Source organism: Lagopus leucura, unplaced genomic scaffold (genome assembly GCF_019238085.1).
Source record: "Lagopus leucura isolate 7727_CA_CO unplaced genomic scaffold, USGS_WTPT01 Super-Scaffold_73, whole genome shotgun sequence".
Lineage (NCBI taxonomy): Eukaryota > Metazoa > Chordata > Aves > Galliformes > Phasianidae > Lagopus > Lagopus leucura.
Genome location: NW_024962252.1, coordinates 18765839 through 18773344, shown reverse-complemented (window position 1 = coordinate 18773344; position 7506 = coordinate 18765839).

Genomic DNA, 7506 nt, shown 5'->3' with positions numbered 1-7506 from the left:
ATGAGCTCCGTTGCAGAAAAGATTTGAAGGCATTCATGCACGTGAAGAGAACAGAAACGAGACCTCATTTTATTTTAGTAAATTTGGGGATTAAACTTTAAACAGTTAATGTTTTGAAAGTAAGAGTTCAGTCATTTGGGGGTTTTATTATTTTTCTGTTAGATTTTTAGTTTATCTTTTACTTCTTTCTATTGAGATGATAATGTACATCCACATGCATATATACATCTGACTGTTCTCCCATATATGTAAAGTGCATATGGATAACTGCATGTTTTAATATGTAGTCTGAAGTGCATAACATTGCTTTGTGAACTATATTAATAAATAAATGGAATCATACCAGCCTTTGCCATCAATTTCTAGTAATACATGACAGTATTCAGCTAGAGAACATCCTTCTCTAGTCAGAAAACTTTATTTCTTATGTATAAATAAGAACAGTGAAGAAATGATAAAAGTTGATTTGATCTTTCTCTTTTAGAAGGAAAAACACAGAGCTAACATAGATTGGGATGATGACATGGGGGAAAGGGATATGACTGGAGGAAGGTAAAAAATGAAAAATTCTAAAACTATAAAGTAAGGGGTCAAGTAAAAAAAAAATCTAAGTTGGGTTACAAGAAGGAAAAAATGAGAGGTTGAAACAATTTGTCCTGAACTCATTCTGTCTATCTAGGATAGGAAATACTGTGTTTAGAAATCTGAATACAGTTGATGCACTGACTTGTCAATCATGTGAGGATTTCACTGTGCTGATTCTAAAGCTTGATTCACAGCACTGTAGGAGGTACTGAAGACTGGAGAAATGGGAGGCTTGGCTGGATATAAAATTTCTGAAGTGGGAAAGAAGGAAAATAAAAGGAAGTGAAATAGAATTGTTTTAACACGGACCTGCCTGCTTGCTGTTTTTCTGGGATGAATTTTTTGTGCAAAGTGATCAGTTGATGCCCATATGTGACAAGTACTTGGTGCTCTGAGGTACTGAAAAATGTTTGTTTTATCTAGAATCTGGTTCTGTGAGCAGCTGCTATCTGTGAATATTTCATGCTGGACTTGCATGAACTATCTTTCTGCTAGTTTTAAACATTACAGTGAGAAATAAATGAACATTTTCAACCTTGAACTCTCAGTTAAATCCCCAAACTAGAAGTGAACCTGAAATGAACAACCAGGAGCATTTTGTGCTGGAGCTGACGCTTCTGAGCAGCTTCCACAAGATACTTTTTCACTATGTGCAGAGGTTCTGAGAATGCATGCCTGAAAACATTCCCATTGTTCCTCAGTACATTTATGTGCCATCTATACTTTTCCCATCCTATAATTTTGTGTTATCTATCTGTTTAGACTAAGCATTGTAGGTCCTGAACTAAGTTCAGGAAAGTTACGTGGCCATCTGTTGATATTAGGACTTCCAATTTTAAGGCATGTATGTCCCCACAATCCCTGGATAATTATTTGCATTATTTATTTGGCAGAGATCAAATACCAAGATGCTTAATGCAGATGTGCTTTATTCACTTAGCACTTATTTCATGTACGGTGCAAATTTCTGCCACTGAGGTGCTTCTGCCACCATATGCTGGATGTCACTACACTGTTTGGGGACCGACACTGAAAACTATGTCCTGACAGGGCTGCTAAGGCAGATATCTTCCTAGATATCTTCTCTTGGGAAACTGTTGTGGAGGATACTCTCATACTGTATCTGATGAGATGTGGAATCTTTTGCAATCTATTTTGTAGTGAATACACGTGTTCTCATAGTACAGATAGTTAGGGCCCTCATGTGTAAAGCAAAAAGCAGATATTAACATTTTTATGTAATATATCAGAATCTAGAGGACACTTCCTCTTTTATGTGAGGTCACTTCAATCAACAGAAGATGAGGGGAGAAAAAAAATCACTAAATAGTTTCATATTTGCAAAGTAAATATTTGCTGCTCCAGAAGGGAAAAACAACAGACTGGGATATAGGAAAGTCAGATTTCTGTTTGAGCATCTTTTATATTTTGCAACAATTTTGAAAAGTAATACTTTAAACTGTTTCAAATATTGAACAAAATACATATAAAAAGGAAACAAGTTCAGCATATTTTTTAAAGAGAAATTTCAAAAATTACAGTAAGCAAGTATTACAAATGAATGGATAATGATGTATCAAAACAGAAGAAGAATCACTAAAATCTACCATGAGTATAATTTACTTAGTGACTTTTGGCATTTTTGGCAGAATTAATTGACTACAGAATATCCTCAATCTGTTACCAGAAACAGGAGAGAATGGAGAAGTTTCATATTCTGCCACTCATCTTACAATTTCCATTGACAGTTTTTATGTCCTACCTCTTCTGAATATCATTAAAAACAAATGATGGCACTTGAAAATTTGTCTGTGTACTATATCATTGACAGGATGTATGTGGGCTAGATGAAGGCCAGAGCTCATTTCCCTTGCTCATTTCCCTTTCTTTTGGATGTTAACCAGAAGAAATAAAACAGTACCAACACCACAACTATACTGCTATAATCAGCAATGAAGTCATGTTCAGCTCTGTCAAAGGTGTGTGGGTGGAAGGTTGCTCATGCCAAGTCTCTTCTCCCCACTGACCATAAAGTCCTCTGTAAAACTGTAGATTTCAGCAACATCCATGGGGATGGAGAATAAGAGGTGCCTGCCTGGGAGGAAATATTCCCGCATAAGTTTTCCTCTTGCACTGTCTGTGCAACATTCTCTCCAATGCTCCACTTTGTAATCAGTGGGATGGAACAAAGCAGATGTTTACTTGGAGCTTCAGATCTTAAACCAAATCAAGTATGAACAAACTCCAAATGAAATTTTAGAGTGTGTATAAGAGCAAGAAAAAAAAATGAAGACTTCATTAAAAAATCAACATGGTAGTGATGCTTAAGATGGGTAGAATAGATTTTAAAACCATTTGACATCAGCAATACTTGTTAAAATTTGTTTTCATGATGAAGTACATGAGATTCTGGACTATATAATGAACTCTATACAAACAAAATTAAATAAAAAGTAAAAGATTGTGTAGGTCTGAACAGTCAGCAAAGAACTGAATAAAACCCCAGAGCTTGAGTCCTACTTGTGCTCTAACAAGTGTACAATCAAAGTGAGCTTGCAAGAAGAAAAAAAAGTAAAACAAAACGGGCAGATTTAATCTAATACTTTTGAAACAGAGTATTTTATTCAGCAGTGAAACCATGAGCAGCCAAATATGGGGAAAATTCATCTTTAGATATCAGTGTTGCTATGTGACTCAACAAGAGATTTCAGATATCATTGTTGTCAGGATTTCCAAGAACAAGAGTTTACCTTCACCTTGAAAAGAAAAATGCAACCTGATCTGTTACAGTAAAAGAGTCTGAACAATTTTTCCATTCTGTGCTATCTGTAAATAATGGAAAATCTGTGGGAGTGAAACAGAATAGTTATACCAGGTATACTGAATTTCATGTCATGTAGTTTGTCCATTGATAACCTTTCAGGAAACATTAACCCAGAATATGGTATCCGTAACCGGATACCAGCATAGATATTTCCAAACAACAGTTTGGAGATTTTTTAAGAGTTTTCAGTTACGGTGATTTTTAACTGTGTTAAATAGTTCTACTGCATAAAATGAAGCTTCAAGAATTAGAAAATTTAACCCAAATTTACAGTATATAAAGATGTTTTTGAAGAGGGAAAAAAAAAAAAAAAAAACCCACAAAAAAACCCACACAGATTTATCACAGTTAAAATGTTGTTGATTATGACATTCCTAATGATACTGCTGCGCACACCCAAAAATAGACCAATAAAATCTGAACACATGAAGGTGATTTTTGGTTAGACATGAAGACACATATATTTAGACTTTTATACTTAGGTGGACAAAGGACATGCCTAAGGTCTCAGCTATCATTATGGCTGATGAAAGTCTAATCAGCAGTTAGTGCAGTCTAACGAGAAGTTCAGCTCAGGTTAAAGCTGATATTTATTATCGCTATGACCTTACTAGCAAATAAAACAGTTCCTCAGCTTAGATACTTGGAACTCTTAAATTTAGGTGTTTTAATCTCATACTTAATGCAGCTATACATTAATAATAATAATAATAATAATAATAATAATAATAATAAATTATATGGTTGCTGCAAGTGCTTCATTTCATCAACTCGTCCTGCCTGTTTTCTTGGCATTCCACACAGAAAGAACAGAGTTCTTAAAGATGTCCTTTGCTCAAGTGATTATAGGTTTTATTTTAACTAATTTCTCTTTGGGGACCATTTACAACAAATTAAATATGAACATTCCTTTCTCCTCAATTCAGTGAAAAATTTATGTAAAGAAAATTCAACTTGAGACCTTACAGAAGCTCTTTGGAAACAAATTTTTTTTCTGATCACCTGTAGGTTTTTTCTTACTCATACCCACATACTCACAAGCACAGAGGTGTACAGGCTGCACGGTCTGGAATGGAACATCTGTGTTTTATGTGGATGCAAAGCATATTTGTTGTTGAGTCCTTGCTGTGTCTCTCGGCTTTGTCTTTTTTGGTTATGACAAATGGATTTTTGGTCTGGTCTTCAATACTCTTTAGAAACCAAAAATTTTTTTATGGTTGCTCTGTTTCAGAATTTTATTTCACTTATCATGAATTTTATGTAGGGCACTAATGATTTTTTTCTCATTTGAGGTATCTTCATCATTACAATCTACTTTCCTCTGAGGATAAAAGGAGCAAGAGCAATGCATACAATATAGTGCATCTTTGCTGTCATCCTCTTGTGATTAGATGACAGACCCTCTGATCTTCACAAAACCACATTTTTAAGTGTTTGCCAGTTGGATTGTTGTGTTCTTTGTTGTCAATACAGACCATTATTTTAGCTTCAGCTCTATTGTTTCTTGTGGTGCTTTTGCACACAAACTTTTCTGTATATACTTCAGCCATATCAAAATTGATATTTCTGTTACAACTCTGTACTGTTGGAGAAACCATGAGGATAAAGAAAATTTTCTGTGTATGTATATTCAAGATATTTTGACACTTTGAACTTACTAACAGCTACTTTTTTCACCTGCAGTACTTGCTTATTTATTATCAACAGCTTAGCATCACTAGGCTAGAAGGTATTTGGGGACAGCATTTACAATTAATAGAAATCATCTAGTAAATATGTGTGGGCGTCTGTGTGTATACAGAGACAGTTATTGGCCAGTGGAAAAAAAAAAAATGGCATTGTAAAAGGTGTACAAAGCACAAGTGCTTTTTCTTTTTATACATTTTAACAAGTAGTCACAAGAAAATGAACAATAAAGACAAAGTGCTCATTTTCTAACTGGTGGATTATTAAAATGAATTTATAAAACTTGCTGGTTTCAGAACACTGTGCTTATTTGACTTCAGAGCTAGTTATGAAGTATAATGATAAGCAGCCATGTTATATCTGTTCCAAACCAGATTACCTAGTAAAACAGAGTAGGCCCAATTCAACACGTACTTGCAAGGTCAAGTCATGGTCACTGCCTCCATTAGAAAGATGCCTTTATGTCAGTTTTTCTCGTGTGTTTAATGTGATATTTTTGGGGGTTGTCTCCCTCTACTTTCCTCAAGACTGCCATATACATGCCTTTCCATCTGCGTGTTGCTTCGGAGTTTGGTTGCTACCCCTGCATGCAGCTGTAATAAAGCTGATTGTCAGCCGCCACTCATATTTGTTTTCTCACCTGGGTAGAAGTGAGAGAACTGCTCTAAAAGGACTTTGGCAGATGATGATATTTCTGTCTCAAGCACATGAATTCTGATGTGTGCCCAACCACTGAAACATTGAGCTCAGTGGGATTCTTTACAATGAATAGTACAGGCCAGCTGACTGAAGTTAGCTGGGCCTGCTAACTTCGTCATCACCTGTGCTGGTCCAGTTCTAATCATACTCACTTTCTGAGCTTGTAAAATAAATAAATAAATACCCTAGAGTCATAGATCTGGACTCAGGGCATCAAATCTGAGAGTACCACATGACTCTTTTGAATAGAGCCGTAATACTTTACAGCACATAAGTGCTAAAGACGTCAGTAGAAGTATATTCTTTCCCTGAAACAGCCCTACATCTAAGAGCCTTTGCTATTCCATGTGCAATATGTCAAGAATCTCTTGTGTTTTGGCTGATCCACTTGTGCCTCAGCAAAGAGCTCATTCTGAAAGAAACAGTTCTGAGTGGAGGCACCAGCATCCCAAGGCATCAACATGAAACTATGTCTTATTGTATTCACTAGCTAATCAGAACACACGGTTAAATTTATTAAACTGAATTTATTACCAATTTATCAAAATGCATAATGTAGATCTGCCTTGGCAATAATGGATATCAACCCTCAAAAAATCCTGACAAGACATATTGCGGATAGGTTGTGAATACAAATACCTCAGCTCTGATAACTAGCGGTAAAAGTGAGCATTAATTACTCTTTTGCCTACAGACTGTGAAAGAAACATAGTTGCAAGTACTTCAAAAAAGGAAATATCACATGGTGAAGAAAATGAAGCATGAAAAAAAAAATCTTTCATGATATTTGAAAGATAAAACACCTTATTTATGTGTCTCTGAAGGTGTAGAAGACCTTTCATTATTTCAACAAAAAAGTTGAGATAATAAACTCACAAAGCAGTCAGTTTCAGATGAAAGTACTGGAATAATGGAGTACTGCGTCCAGGTCTGGAGCCCCCGGTACAAGAAAGACAAAGACCTGTTGAAAGGGGTCCAGAGGAGAGCCACGAAGATAATCAGGGGGCTGGAGCACCTCCCCTATGAGGACAGGCTGAGGGAGCTGGTCTTGTTCAGCCTGAAGAAAAGAAGGCTGCGGGGTGACCTCACTGCAGCCTTTCGATACCTAAAGGGAGTCTATAAACAGGAGGGGAATCAACTCTTTGAAAGGGTAGATAACAGCAGGACAAGGGAAATTGGTTTTAAGTTGAGGGAGGGAAGATTTAGGTTGGATGTCAGGAGGAAGTTCTTTACAGGAAGAGTGATGAGGTGCTGAAACAGGCTGCCCAAAGGGGTTGTGGATGCCCCGTCCCTGGAGGTGTTCAAGGCCAGCTTGGATGGGGCCCTGGGCAGCCTGGTCTGGTATTAAATGAGGAGGTTGGTGGCCCTGCATGTGGCAGGGGGGTTGGAGATTAATGATCCTTGAGGTCAGTTCCAACCCTGGCCATTCTGTGATTCAGCGATTCTCTGAAAGGGGAAGATTCCAGTCAGGAGCCAAATAAAAAGTATGCTTATCCCCTTAGACAGAGAACAAGCAATAGGATATAAACAAATAATTTCCCAATTCTTAACTGTGTCAGGCTCCCAAAAATCTGCAGAACAGACCTGATCCCCATTTTCTGGCACTTTCAAAAAAACCCAAACTGCTTTTTGGTTCTAAGCTACAAGTTAAAAAAAAAACAAAGCAACTGAATTAAGCAAATTTGATGAAAAGGTTTGGCAGCAAGTTATTT